General features: G+C 43.0%; 1 protein-coding gene across 1 annotated transcript in view; it reads left to right on the top strand.

Moving 5' to 3' along the window:
• DPYSL3 (dihydropyrimidinase like 3) overlaps positions 1–15,715 on the top strand; it is a 144,828-nt gene that overhangs the window by 52,390 nt on the left and 76,723 nt on the right. The gene's annotated exons all lie outside the window — the stretch shown is intronic.

The following is a 15,715-nucleotide window of genomic DNA, read 5'->3' as shown; positions in this document are numbered from 1 at the left end:
CATAAAACATTTTTAGTGGCAAAATAACTTTATTCTGAATTTCTTTTTCATTGATAAGAAATGTTTTCCTTTTTTTGTCTCACAGTCTGCCACATACAGTAATAATGTTTAGCAATTAGCCCCAATCCTGTACTAATGTCCAAGGTCCTGTAATAATGTTTCCCATTCTGTAGTAATATTCTCCATCCTATAATAATGCTCCCCATCTTGTAGTAATGTCCCCATACTGATCCCCATCTTGTAGTAATGTCCCCAATCCAGGTCCCCATCTTGTAGTAATCTCCTCATCCTGGACCTATCTTGTAATAATGTCCCCATCCTGGTCTCCCTCTATTAGTAATGTCCCCCTCCCTAGTCTCCTATTTGTAGTAATGTCCCCCTCCTTGTCCCATATTTTAGTAATGTCCCCCATCCTAGTCCCCTTCTTGTAGTAATGTCCCCATCATTGTCCCATCTTGTAGTAATGTCTCCATTCTAGTCCCATCTTGTAGTAATGTCCCCCATCATGGTCACATCTTGTAGTAATGTCCCCATCCTTCTCCCCTTCTTGTAGTAATGTCCCCATCCTGCTCTTCCTCTATTAGTAATGTCCCCCACCCTGGTCCCCTTTTTGTAGTAATGTCCCCATCATTAACCTATCTTGTAGTAATATCTCCATTCTGGTCCCATCTTGTAGTAATGTCCCCATCCTTCTCCCCTTTTTGTAGTAATGTTGCCATCCTGGTCCCATGTTGTAGTAATGTCCCATATACTGGTCCCCTTCTTGCGGTAATGTCCCCTTCTTGTCCCATCTTGTACTAATGTCTCCATCCTTGTCCCGTCTTGTAGTAATGTCCCGCACCCTGATCCCCATCTTGTAGTAATGTCCCCATCCTTCTCCTTTTCTTGTAGTAACGTCCCCATCCTAGTCTCATCTTGTAGTAATGTCGCCCATACTGGTCCTCTTCTTGTAATAATGTCCCCTATTTGTAATAATGTCCGCATCCTTGCCCCATCTTGTAGCAATGTCCCCATCTTTTAGTAATGTCTTCATCCTAGTCCCCATCTTATAGTAATTTCCTCCATACTACTCCCCTTCTAGTAGTAATGTTCCCATCCTGGTCCCATCTTGTAGTAATTTCCCCCATTCTGGTCCTCTTCTTGCAATAATGTCCCACAATATGCAGTTTTTCACATGCACTTTAAAAAAAATCTCACCTGACTTTGCTTTCTCGGCGAATAGCATCCTCCTCTACCTCCCCAGCCGGGACGGCACATGGCAGTGACGTCATGTGCTGCAGTGACGGGCACAACTACGTCAGCTGCCGGTGTCTGATTGACCGGTGGCTAGTATAGCTATTGCGGTGCAGAGAGCTGATCTCTGCTCCACAATAAATTCAATTAAATGTGCATGATCGGACGCACATTCAGTTGAAAGTAAGTGCTTGCATCTGCAGTTCCCTAATGCTCAAGAGCTCAAGGGCCGCACAATGGAGCCTCGGGGACCGCATGCGAACAATACGGAAAGTCTTGCCAAAAATGACTCTGAAGGACGACATCGAGGCTTTCCAAATTGTTTTTGAGAGGGTGGCAGACAGGGAAAACTGCCCCAGAACAATGGGCAGAGTCTCTAGCCCCATACTTTGCTGGGGAATCACAGAAAGCGTACTATGACCTTGCCCTGCATGTTGCCAAGGCATACGGCAAGTTGAAGAAGGATATTCTTCACGTTTGGGTGTAGCCCTGGCAGTCAGAGCACAACAGGTGCACCTCTGGCACAACCATAGGGACAAGCCTCCCAGGTCCCAGATGTTCAACCTCTTAAATCTGGTTCAAAAATGGCTGCAGCCTGAGACCTGTTCTCCAGTACAGATGGTGGAAAGCCTGGTAGTGGACTGATTCATCCACTCACATCCTAAGTCTGTGCAAAGCTGGGTTGCCCAAGGAGATTCCGAGACTGCAGATGAGCTCGTGAGCCTCATGAAAAGATACTTGGCCATGGAAAACTCCCTGAGCAATCAAGGGAGCCTGAGGTCGCCTTTCTGGAATACCCAAAAGAGGGGGTTAAAGTCCACGTCTGAGGGGTGCCCAAAGACCCAGGAGGAGTCAGAGCTTAGTTCAAGGGGAACATCTCGTACCATTGTCCTTTGGAGGTGTCATGCTCCGGGTTATTTAGCAGCCCAAAGTCTGATGGTATCAGAACCAATAGACTGCTCTATAGGCAGACGCTTCTCTTTTTGCACATCCCGTGTCCAGTGCCGTATCTCACCCTAGTGAGGGAGCTCAGCTTTGTCAGGTGACGGTAAATTTTGTTACTGAGACTGAATGACTGGACTAAGGGAGTTTGGGGACCCTAGTAACTGCCACACTTTCATATGTTATTGTCCCTAGTAAGAGAGTAGTGGTGAGGTGTATCCATGGAGATGCCAAGAACTATCATTTGGCCCAGTTGGACAGACGCACAGACTGTGGTTTCATGTCCCATGAAGATGGAATTGTTGAGAACTTAATGCATGCTATTGTTATTGGACAAGATTTTCCTTTGTTCTAGGACTTATGGGCTAAAGCTGTAACATCCAGGAGTACGGTATGCTGCCCGGAGTTGGCTATGGTAACAAGATCACAGGATGTAACCAGTGCATTTCATTTCACTGTTCTGGCTAGAGAGGAGGATGAAGAAGCATCCCCTGAAGCCAATATCTCTGACTTGGAGGAATCCCAGGACAACTTTGGGACTGTCCAGCTCAGGGACATAACGTTGAAAAGTGCTCTGGAAAATGTAACAGTGCTGAATGGTGTTCCCTAAGAGCCAGGAGCAGATAATTGTTACGTGTACGTATTTTGCCCTGAATAATGATCTGTTGTATAGCGGTACCAAATTGAGGGACCAGGAAAAAGAGCCCCTCCTCAATGCACCGGAGGCACAATCTAGGAGGTATAATCGGTCAGCTTGACTGAGACAATTTAAGCATGGGGAAAAAAAATTGTGTTAGTGCCCACAGTGGAGAGCAAATTCATTGCCAAGTGGCAGGGACTATATGAAGTGGTGGAAATGGTGGGAGTGGTCAACTATAAAATACACTGACCAGGGAAAAGAAAGCCCTTCACGATATATTATGGCTACCTACTAAAACCCTGGAAAGATATGGACCAACTTGAAACCCCTTACTTGTTGACCCAGTCAGAAGCCAACTTTGCGGGTGTCAAAGGGGGAGAAACTTTGTCGCCTTCCCAAAAACAGCATAGCCGGAAATTGGTACACCAGAGAAGAGACATGTTCTCAGAGTTACCAGGCCTCACTCGTGTCATTATGCATGAGATACTCACTGATCCTCACTCTCAGGTCAATTTGAAGCCCACCGGGTGGTAGTCTCAGAGGAGGCGAAACAGCTGACCACGCCCCTCACAAAAAAAACAAGTTAGAGCAATCCTGGAAATGGTAGGCTGTTACGGGAGGTTTGTCTCTAATTTTGCCATAATAGCAGCGCCTCTAACCAATCTCCTGAAACTAAATCAATTTTGATTAAGTGTTTTCCAGAGGCCAAGAGGGTATTTGAGGAGTTTAAACTTACCCTATGTAGTCAACCAGTGTTGGTAATGCCGAATTTCTCCAAAGCCTTCATAGTCCAGACAGAGGCGTCGGATGTCAGGCCAGAAGCTGTCATATCCCAGGAGATCGATGGGGAGAAACACCCGATAGTCTATATGAGTAGACAACTTTCTTCATGTGAGAAAAATTACTCAATAGTACAGTATAGACCCAGTAAACTACATGAAAATGCAAATGCTCTGTTAAGGGTACACTGGTTATTGGCAGGAGGTGTCCAGCCCACGGCTTTGGACAGAGGGGGAAGGGGTTATGTAAGAAAGAAGGAATTCCAGGTGTGTGTCACTGAGGCGGCTGGCTCGGGAATGTAAGTCCCAGGAAGTCTGTACCAGTAACACTAGATTACTGAGAGGGCTTTTATTTGACTGGATTTTGTGTTAGGAGCAGCCAAAAGAGCCTGGGTGAGAAAGGTGGCTCCCAGACTCTAGTCCGGGTCTTAGAGACATAATAACAGACAGCTGGATTAGTTTAGCAGAGTGTAGTGTGCTGAGGTTGGAGAAATTGGATACTTATAACCTAAGAGGTTCCGGTAACGCCAAGCTGGTGAGACCATTTTGATTTATTGTGCCTTACCCAGAGAAAAGGACTGTTTTTGTTTACTCATTTGTGCTATTGAAAGGACTGGTTTTGTTTATTCATATGTGCTGAGGAAAGCTGTTTCTGTTTTGGAGCTGTAAAGTTTATGAAGGACAATAAACTTTATTCTGTTTTGATATAAAACCCTGTGCCTGTGTGTATTCACTTGGCTACCAGAGAGCAGGAAACCCCACAATGCATTGACACCTGCCTGCTGCCATCCCTGAACAAGCTCTGCACTGCTGTTGAACTGATCCCATAGCTGAATTCTTTTTATCAAACTTTCCTGGCATTTGCTGGACTTTCTTGGTCACCCTGCAGCCTACTTCACCGCAATTTAACCTGTCCCTTTGAAATTCTTGATGATCTGATAAATGGTTGATTTACATTTGCAATTCATCTGATTACTCTTAATTTGATCTTCAATTCATTAAAACTGCTACTATTAAAACTGAAGCAGCAATGGTGGTGAAAACCAAAATTTGTGTCAGTCTTAAAACTTTTGGCCATAAGATAACAAGGAGGCAAAAAAATAAAGGAAAAATAAAACCAGCAAACTCCTGCCAACTGTAAACATTGTTTATAGATCCATCTAAAAAGTACGTCGTCTGTACATTTATAGTATTATACCTGTCAGTGCAGTGTTTATACATGGAGAGTGTTTCACCATTCATTTTCATCTGCTTTGCATTTGCTCAGGATTTCTCAGCAAACTTTTGTTCGAAAGTTTCCTGTTATGTTTCTATTGCCCCTGTCGTTATGTTGCCTTTCAGTTTATGTTAGGAAATCGCTGACTTACTGAAACCACTAACTCCAATATCCATTAAAGAAACACCCCAGATAATTTTTTCCTCCATAATGCTGGCTAGTCGTTCCGAGTCCCTTCATTAGGTCGTATGTTTACAAGATCTGAAGGGAGAGTTGCCTGGAAGCTGTCATGGATCCGTTCTCCGCACAAATCAAAGATTCACAAAGACCGCATATGCAGTCACAATTTGTTATACCGCGACTAGATGACTCAGTTCACAATTTCTATTTGCTTAGTCTTTGTCTGCAGTAATTACGCCTTAGAGTAGGGGAGTTATAGTTATGGGGCTTATACCTGTACTCTTTTATGGACCCATTCTGTCATAGCTGTCACTATGGGTCCATGGCAAAAAACAATCAGGGAAAAGAAACACATCACAAGCTGCTTTCCTGGAGACAGAAAACATCCAAAAAGCAACGTGAAATGAAAATCCTGTTCCAAGCTGACGAGGCAAGGACTTCATATCCGGACTCATATTCCAGGGATGACTGAATCCTTAGGGCTGCAATAGTGATCACTAGGAGACCAAGCTGTGTCTGCAGTCTGTGGTTTTCATATACCGCTTAACATATCTTAAAACGTAAAACATTGAGGGGGCCTTCTGTTCATTAAATCTTTGTAACGTTTAGGACTGAGCATGCAGCGCTGCATTGAAAGCATTTTTTTTGTGTTTTTTTTAAACATATGAACGATTTCTTAAAGACCAAATGATTTTTATTTCTTTGCTATCTCTCCACCCCATTCAAAGAGCCATACTTTTAAGCAATTTTTTGGAGTATATATAAATTATACATGCATATTGCCTCTTCAGAGAGAAAGAGGACTAGAACTTTAGTGCCAACTATTAGAAGTAGCAATCCTAAAAGTCAATATCGACCCTTTAATGAGCCTTGCCACATGACTTAGGATAAAAGCCAAACCAGAATCGCAATTTGCAGACACTGTGTTTCGGGGTGCAGCCCCTCATTAGTGCAAAGTGTGAGACCTGGCTTGGCTAGGTCAGAGGCATCTGACTGGGATCCAAGAGGTAGCTTTTCTCCTTGTGGAGAGTGACAAGCCTAGCCTGGCCTGCCAATGTGAGGAGACTTTTATGCCTTGCAATACTCCTCTGGCAAATTAAATATGCAAATTGCTTCTTCAAAGAGAAAGAGGACTAGAACTTTAGTGCCGCCTATTGGAAGTAGCAATCCTAAAAGTCAATATCGACCTTTTAACGAGTCTTGCCACATAGCTTAGGATAAAAGCCAAACCAGAATCTCAGTTTGCAGACAAGGAGAAACATGACCCCTTGGATCCCGATCTACACAAATTTTTACTAACTTTCTGGGGAAAATGGGCAAAAAACAGTAATTCTGGCATTGTATGTTGCATTATAAATTGCAGCATTCACATTGTAGCATACATATAGCAATACCAAACTTGTAAACTTTTTTGTGTTTTACTACTTTTGGACAAGAAAATTAGTTATTGTAAACAAAGCCTTTTGTTCTTATGTTGCCATTTTCTGACAACTATAACTTTGTTTTATTATACATCAAAAATACCGTATGAATGCCTATTTATTTATTTATTCTGGGTGATCTATATATATATATATATATATATTTATATATATAATTATATAGATATACAGTACAGACCAAAAGTTTGGACACACCTTCTCATTTAAAGATTTTTCTGTATTTTCATGACTATGAAAATTGTACATTCACACTGAAGGCATCAAAACTATGAATTAACACATGTGGAATTATATACTTAACAAAAAAGTGTGAAACAACTGAAAATATGTCTTATATTCTAGGTTCTTCAAAGTAGCCACCTTTTGCTTTGATGACTGCTTTGCACACTCTTAGCATTCTCTTGATGAGCTTCAAGAGGTAGTCACCGGAAATTGTCTTCCAACAATCTTGAAGGAGTTCCCAGAGATGCTTAGCACTTGTTGGCCCTTTTGCCTTCACTCTGCGGTCCATCTTGATTGGGTTCAGGTCTGGTGACTGTGGAGGAGAGGTCATCTGGCGTAGCACCCAATCACTCTCCATCTTGGTCAAATAGCCCTTACACAGCCTGGAGGTGTTTGGGGTCATTGTCCTGTTGAAAAATAAATGATGGTCCAACGAAACGCAAACCAGATGGAATAGCATGCCGCTGCAAGATGCTGTGGCAGCCATGCTGGTTCAGTATGCCTTCAATTTTGAATAAATCCCCAACAGTGTCACCAGCAAAGCACCCCCACACCATCACACCTCCTCCTCCATGCTTCACGGTGGGATCCAGGCATGTAGAGTCCATCCGTTCACCTTTTCTGCGTCGCACAAAGACCCGGTGGTTGGAACCAAAGATCTCAAATTTGGACTCGTCAGACCAAAGCACAGATTTCCACTGGTCTAATGTCCATTCCTTGTGTTCTTTAGCCCAAACAAATCTCTTCTGCTTGTTGCCTTTCCTTAGCAGTGGTTTACTAGCAGCTATTTTACCATGAAGGCCTGCAGCACAAAGTCTCCTCTTAACAGTTGTTGAAGAGATGTGTCTGCTGCTAGAACTCTGTGTGGCATTGACCTGGTCTCTAATCTGAGCTGCTGTTAACCTGCGATTTCTGAGGCTGGTGACTCGGATAAACTTATCCTCCGAAGCAGAGGTGACTTTTGGTCTTCCTTTCCTGGGGCGGTCCTCATGTGAGCCAGTTTCTTTGTAGAGCTTGATTGGTTTTGCAACTGCACTTGGGGACACTTTCAAAGTTTTCCCAATTTTTCGCACTGACTGACCTTCATTTCTTAAAGTAATGATATACACTCGTTTTTCTTTACTTAGAATTTGTATTATGGCAAGAAAAAAGCAGCTAACAGTCTATTCAGTAGGACTATCAGCTGTGTATCCACCAGACTTCTGCACAACACAGCTGATGGTCCCAACCCCATTTATAAGGCAAGAAATCCCACTTCTAAACCTGACAGGGCACACCTGTGAAGTGAAAACCATTTCCAGTGACTACCTCTTGAAGCTCATCAAGAGAATGCCAAGAGTGTGCAAAGCAGTCATCAAAGCAAAAAGTGGCTACTTTGAAGAACATAGAATATAAGACATATTTTCAGTTGTTTCACACTTTTTTCTTAAGTATATAATTCCACATGTGTTAATTCATAGTTTTGATGCCTTCAGTGTGAATGTACAATTTTCATAGTCATGAAAATACAGAAAAATCTTTAAATGAGAAGGTGTGTCCAAACTTTTAGTCTGTACTGTATATATATATATATATATATATATATATATATATATATATGTATATACAGTACAGACCAAAAGTTTGGACACACCTTCTCATTTAAAGATTTTTCTGTATTTTCATGACTATGAAAATTGTACATTCACACTGAAGGCATCAAAACTATGAATTAACACATGTGGAATTACATACTTAACAAAAAAGTGTGAAACAACTGAAAATATGTCTTATATTCTAAGTTCTTCAAAGTAGCCACCTTTTGCTTTGACGACTGCTTTGCACTCTTTTGGCATTCTCTTGATGAGCTTCAAGAGGTAGTCACCGGAAATGGTTTTCACTTCACAGGTGTGCCCTGTCAGGTTTAATAAGTGGGATTTCGTGCCTTATAAATGGGGTTGGGACCATCAGTTGTGTTGTGCAGAAGTCTGGTGGATACACAGCTGATAGTCCTACTGAATAGACTGTTAGAATTTGTATTATGGAAAGAAAAAAGCAGCTAAGTAAAGAAAAACGAGTGGCCATCATTACTTTAAGAAATGAAGGTCAGTCAGTCCGAAAAATTGGGAAAACTTTGAAAGTGTCCCCAAGTGCAGTTGCAAAAACCATCAAGCACTACAAAGAAACTGGCTCACATGAGGAACGCCCCAGGAAAGGAAGACCAAGAGTCATCTCTGCTTCTGCGGATAAGTTTATTTGAGTCACCAGCCTCAGAAATCGCAGGTTAACAGCAGCTCAGATTAGAGACCAGGTCAATGCCACACAGAGTTCTAGCAGCAGACACATCTCTTCAACAACTGTTAAGAGGAGACTTTGTGCAGCAAGCCTTCATGGTAAAATAGCTGCTAGGAAACCACTGCTAAGCACAGGCAACAAGCAGAAGAGGTTTGTTTGGGCTAAAGAACACAAGGAATGGACATTAGACTAGTGGAAATCTGTGCTTTGGTCTGATGAGTCCAAATTTGAGATCTTTGGTTCTAACCACCGCGTCTTTGTGCAACGCAGAAAAGGTGAACGGATGGACTCTACATGCCTGGTTCCCACCGTGAAGCATGGAGGAGGAGGTGTGATGGTGTGGGGGTGCTTTTCTGGTGACACTGTTGGGCATTTATTCAAAATTGAAGGCATACTGAACCAGCATGGCTACCACAGCATCTTGCAGCGGCATGCCATTCCATCCGGTTTGCGTTTAGTTGGACCATCATTTATTTTTCAACAGGACAATGACCCCAAACACACCTCCAGGCTGTGTAAGGGCTATTTGACCAAGAGGGAGAGTGATGGGATACTATGCCAGATGACCTGGCCTCCACAGTCACCAGACCCAATCGAGATGGTTTGGGGTGAGCTGGACTGCAGAGTGAAGGCAAAAGGGCCAACAAGTGCTAAGCATCTCTGGGAACTCCTTCAAGATTGTTGGAAGACCATTTCCAATTACTACCTCTTGAAGCTCATCAAGAGAATGCCAAGAGTGTGCAAAGCAGTCATCAAAGTAAAAGGTGGCTACTTTGAAGAACCTAGAATATAACATATTTTCAGTTGTTTCACACTTTTTTGTTAAGTATATAATTCCACATGTGTTAATTCATAGTTTTGATGCCTTCAGTGTGAATGTACAATTTTCAAGGTCATGAAAATACAGAAAAATCTTTAAATGAGAAGGTGTGTCCAAACTTTTGGTCTGTACTGTATATATATATATATATATATATATATATATAAAAATGTACAAATTTGCATTTATTTTTAAAAAGTATAGAGAAGACTATCAGAATATATACCGTAATAGATAACTTTTGTCAAATAATTATGGTGCTAAAGACAAGCAGTATAGACATGATTTCTAGATAGCATATAACAAATCAGACCTGAACATTTGCAGGCACCTGTTTAATATTAATCGGTATTGTGTATTATTTTGAATAGAGCTGAAAATTTTCACCTATGTGTGTATAGATAATAATAATAGATAATAAACATCTTGTTATATGTCACATGTAGGATAATAAGGATTTATATGTACAAATTACCGTATTTTTCGGACTATAAGATGCACCAGACCATAAGACGCACCTAGGTTTTAGAGGAGGAAAATGGAAAAAAAAATTAAGCCAAAAATGTGGTCATGATGCCCTGTTAAGGGAGAGGGGGTCTGGTGCTGACACTGTTATAGGGGTATTGCCCCCCAATTCTGTTAATATCCCCTATTCTGGTATATATGGCCCCCTCCTTCCTGTTATAGGTAGTCCTCATCCCCATCCTGATATGCATAGCACCCCAATCCACCATCCTGGTATGCATGGCACCCCAATCCCCCATCCTGGTATGCATGGCCCACTTATCCATCTTCCTGGTATGTATGACCCCCCTCACACCCATCCTGGTATGTATGGCACCTTCATCCCTCTTCTTCGTATGTATGGTACCTTCATTCCTCTTCCTGGTATGTATGGCACTATTTATCCCTGTATGTATGCCCCCCTCATCCTGGTATGTATGGCCCCCCTCATCCCAGTATGTATGGCCCCCTTCATGCCTGTATGTTTGACCCCCCTCATGCCTCATCCCTGTATGTATGGCTCCCCTCATGCCTCATCCCTGTATGCATGGCCCCCCTCATGCCTCATCCTTGTATGCATGGCCCCCTTCATCCCTGTATGTATGGCCCCCTCATCCAGGTATGCTTGGCACCCCCTGATCCCCGTCACGCTGCACAGAAAAAAAATAAACAATCATGCTCACCTCCTCTCTCCTCCAGCGCTGTGTTCCACTCTGTGCCGGAATAATCACTGCTCCCCACGCCGGGACTGATGAGTCCCCCTTTTGTCATTGTGTCCAAGACAAAAGGGGGGACTCATCAAAAGAGGATAGACCAATATACCTGTCCCAATTGGCTTCTTGCTCTGCACCATGATAGCCTTTGTCATGTCATAAGGTCAGTGAGTCATGAGGTGTTCACCTGCTGCTAGACAACTGGCTCATAACCCAATGTCATACAATCTCCTTCTGATGGGTTATGTAGACACGGTTGATGCTTTAGGCTTTCTATGTGATGTCCAATCTCACTTGTAGTACAGAATAGGTCACAATGCACTGTTATTCTAATCTGAAGATCTGTTTGTGCAGAAGCTCGTCTTTATGCATCGCTTACGGTCATTCTTTTTTGTCGTTCTCCCAACCATTGGGACCCACAACGTTGAAAAGTGCTATAATCTCGGCCTTTGCTCATTGCGATCTGGCGGAGTGCTAAAACAAGTTTTCTCAATTCAAGTGGCGATAACTGGAATGTCAACGCTTCCAACAAGACTTAATCCAATTTTTGAGACATCATGTGGCTAAAAAATGTTGCTTTCATTCCGTCTTTTATGCCTCTCCCACATGCAAAACATTGAAACTAGGTGCTTGAAATTGTGTTGCTTTTCAGATATTGGCAATACTTGTTATTGTCTCAGTCTGTATAACCTCATGGCTTGTCCTTCTTGGTGTTGAAGCTTTAATTTTGAGGAATGTATACCCGCTAAGTAAACATGTGCTTACATTCATGTGTTAATGACCTTCTGCTGGACCTGCTTCTCATAGAGAGCCCTATCGACAAGGTAGTAACTCTGGAACAGATTATCCTAATGTCTCTCAGTTTGTAGTTACCAGCCTGACCACGGGACTTTCAATACCAAGTTTATGATGTTCATTGTACACATTGGATTTCTTTCAAAATTGGCACTAAAATGACGTAGAAAGTATGCCATCATAGCAAAGGGTGAAATTCACACCTCCGCTGCATAAATCCACATATTGTGGATCTCAAACCGCGGCTCCTGTTAATTACCGTATTTTTCGGACTATAAGACACACCGGACCATAAGACGCACCCCAAATTTTGGGGTGGAAAATAGGAAAAAAATATTTTTTATAAGATGGGGGTCCGTCTTATAGTCTGAATAGGTATCTTGCCTGTGGGGCGTTGGAGCGAGGGTCACAGGAGGCAGGGTCCTTCAGGAAGCCGGCTGAAGTGGGGCCTGGGCCTGTGGTGGGGCCTGGGGCCTGTGGTGTGGCCTGGGCCTGTGATGGGGCCTGGGGCCTGTGGTGGGGCCTGGGCCTGTGTTGGGGCCTGGGGCTTGTGGTGGGGCCTGGGCCTGTGCTGGGGCCTGGGCCTGTGGTCGGGCTGGGGCCTGGGCCGGTGGTGGGGCCTGGGCCTGTGGTGGGGCCTGTGTTCCGGATGGTGCCGGGGCCGGGTCCTGGGCCTGTGAGTGGCGTGCGCTGCTGTCCGGTGGCTGCGGCTGTACAGCGGTGCGTGCTGCGGTACGGCTTTCCGGTGGCCGCGGCCATCATCATGAAACTGTGATCCACAGAAAAAGGGTGGCCATTTTCCTATAGATCACTGTGTACCCACCGCCGCAGTGCTGCACATCCACTCCGCCTCGCCGCCGCACAGCTGCTCTGCCTCGCCGCCGCACCCACCGCCGCACCCACCGCCGCTCTGCTGCATCGGCCCTGCCGCTGCACCCACCACCGCAAGTATGTGGTAGGGTTCGGACCATAAGACGCACCCCCCATTTTCCTCTTAACTTTTTTGGGAAAAAAGTGCGTCTTATGGTCCGAAAAATACGATAGTTATATTTCGCAGCATGTGCATCACATTTCCTAAAATCTCACGCACTATGCTGGCTGTGTAAAATGCAGTGGATTTTCCTCAAGCGAATACAGTGTGACAAATCCGCTGTTTTTGCACATTGGGAACCTAGGCTAAATGGACACAAATTCCTCCACACATACTATAACATTTTGTAGATAGACTTCTTAGAAAAATTCATAGCTGCAAAAGTGAGCCTGACAACCATGTTAACACCCTTGACTTTAGACGGGGATGACCAATAATTGGCCAGGTGCCAAATACTTTAAGCCATACAGTGTAGGTCATGAATATTTTATTTTTGTAAGATATGTAACTGTGCCTGTGTAATTAAAAAAAAAAAGAAGAGAAGCAGTCCATTCATTCCGCTGATTGGCAGGAAATTCCAGGGTCAGGCTTTCACAAAATCAAATATGTAATATATTTCTAATATGTATCATAGTGACATATCAGAAGTTACTATAGGTCAGGAATCGGGTGCTTATTAACTTGGCGACCACTAAAAAGAAGGGCAAGCTTAGCAGTGGTCCTTCATTTCAATTTTTAGCTTTGCTAAATTCTTGTCACATCACCAGGATCTGCTCCTGTGACGTCTGCTTTTGTCGTTAGGCGCTGCTCTATTCATTCTGCAGGCAGTGCTGGTGATAGAAGAGATGTTGGAACCAGAAGCTCTGGACGACGCAGGCTATGTCCAGCTACTAAGGTTAGGGTGGCTGTGACCGGCAGTGCCGTCCAGTCTGACAGTATGGGTGTGTGTACTGTGCAGCTGGAGTTATCAACTCCTATCTTCAGCCTATTGGACACCACCACACCTTACTAAAGCTTCCAGCTTACTGCTGGAAGCTGCCAGATGTAGCTTTGTGAACCTCTGGTTAAAGGGGATATCCAGGACTTTGTGAAAAACAAAAAATGTGTCTAAGCACTAACAGGTCGATAGTTGCTACTTACCTGCCTGTTGTGCCCGGCAGACCGCTTCTGCCCGCAATTTAGCTCTACTGATGTCACATCGACAGAGTTGGCGGCTTCTTTTCCGCTCTGTTGATAGGGCAGGACTTCCTACATCATTCTGAGTGGCAGCTGGATCTCTGATGCCTAACTGGGGGAGTCGAAGTTTTGTGTGCGTTTTTTTTCACATTTTTGACGCTGCTTTTTTGTCTTGTTTTGGTGTGTCATACTTTAAATAAAGCTGCTTTGTTTTTGATACTTGATGGTATTTGGCTTTTATAAAAATTATTGATAAACTTAAGTGCAGATTGCATGCATTTTTTATGTGTTTCTTCCATGGTAACGCACTAAAACCGCATGTGGATTTATTTCCTGCAAATTTTCCGCATCTAATACAAGTCTATGGGGAAAATCCACACAGAAAACTCAGCGCACCCATAAGAGAAATTGACATGCTACAGATTTGAAACACGCCCCGCAGGTCAGTTTATGTGGAGTAAAAAAAAAAAAAGTACAGTGGGCATGAGATTCCTATAAATCCCATCCACCTTGCTGGAGCTGTAGGACACAGCGTTTTTAACACAGCAAAAAACGCAGCATCAAAAACTCACCAAAATCTCATCACTGAAACGCAACCTTAAGTGATTTGTGGGCATCAAAGCACTCAAAGCCTGATTGATTACAACTTCTAACATGTCACTAATGAAAGTAGTTTAAATGATGGGTACCCGTCTTAGAAAACATTGTGTGGCAATCTAACAACAAACTTTGCCATCAGTTGCCACTATACTGTCACTAGCGTGACAGTTTAGTATAAGGTAGCTTTACAGAATTTTTTGCAGTGTGGAACCATCTTTAACCATTTATCATAGCATGTAAATGTGCTCCTGTATGATTGTGATCGCAGCTTAAACTGACAGCACATCCTACAACTCTTGCTTATAAGGCAGGACTTTGATTTAGGAGTAAGGGTCCGTGCCCACGATGCGTTTTTCAAGCGTTTATGCTGTGGAATTTTTGCGCATAAACGCTTGGGAAACCCCATGGTCCCCAATGAAATTCCGCAATTTAAGTGCCCATGCAGCGGAATTTTCCACAGCGTTTTTGATGCCCTTAAAAATCCACAGCATGTCCATTATTTGTACGTTTACGCATGCGGAATTGCCTTCTCAATGCATTAGAAAACGCAAGGCAATTCCGCATGTGAAAAGTGCTTCAAAAACGCGCGAAAAACGCGTGTCAAATTCCGCACGCATTTTTCCAGGAAAGGAGATGCAGAAATGAAGCGGAAATTTTCTGCTTAATTTCTGCACCGTGGGCACATAGCCTCAGGCTATGTCCACACATCATGGTATTTTCAGCGTGTTTTGATGCAGATTTTTAAGCAAATTTTCAGCTGCGTTTTGCAGTACCAGCAAAGTCTTGGAGAAACCAGAATTCTCTGTTCACACATCATGTTTTTATTTTGTTCAGGATTTTGTGCCTTGCATGTTTTTTGGAAGATAGAGCGTGTCCCTTCTCATAGCATTTTTTCACGCATACGAAGTAATGGGTGGTGGAAAAAACGCATCAAAAATGCATCAAAAGTTGTATCACTGTTTTTTCAGCGTTTTTGATGCCAAAATAGAATTGGGTTCTTTTTTTCACAGAACTTGTACATGCATAAAAAGACAGAAGGATAGTGAAAAAAAAAACTGAAAAAGCGCACAAAAAACACATAAAAAAAGCATCAAAACTGCAAGAAAAATCCTGAACAAAATGCCCTTGAAGATCACGTTATGCAGCAGATTTGTGATGCAAAAAAACATGATGTGTGGACATAGCCTTAGACTCTTGTTCATACTAGCTTTCTTCTTTTTTAATCAAATAATTTTTATTGAAAACTCCAAATACAAATTTTCCATCTTTCAAATAACATAAATGACATAGGAATTCCATAGTATAAAA

This window comes from Phyllobates terribilis, unplaced genomic scaffold (assembly GCF_046119375.1).
Source record: "Phyllobates terribilis strain yellow unplaced genomic scaffold, ASM4611937v1 Scaffold_11__3_contigs__length_659146591, whole genome shotgun sequence".
Taxonomy (NCBI): Eukaryota; Metazoa; Chordata; class Amphibia; order Anura; family Dendrobatidae; genus Phyllobates; species Phyllobates terribilis.
The sequence above is the reverse complement of the archived record's forward strand: the minus strand, read 5'-3'. Positions and strand labels throughout refer to the sequence as shown.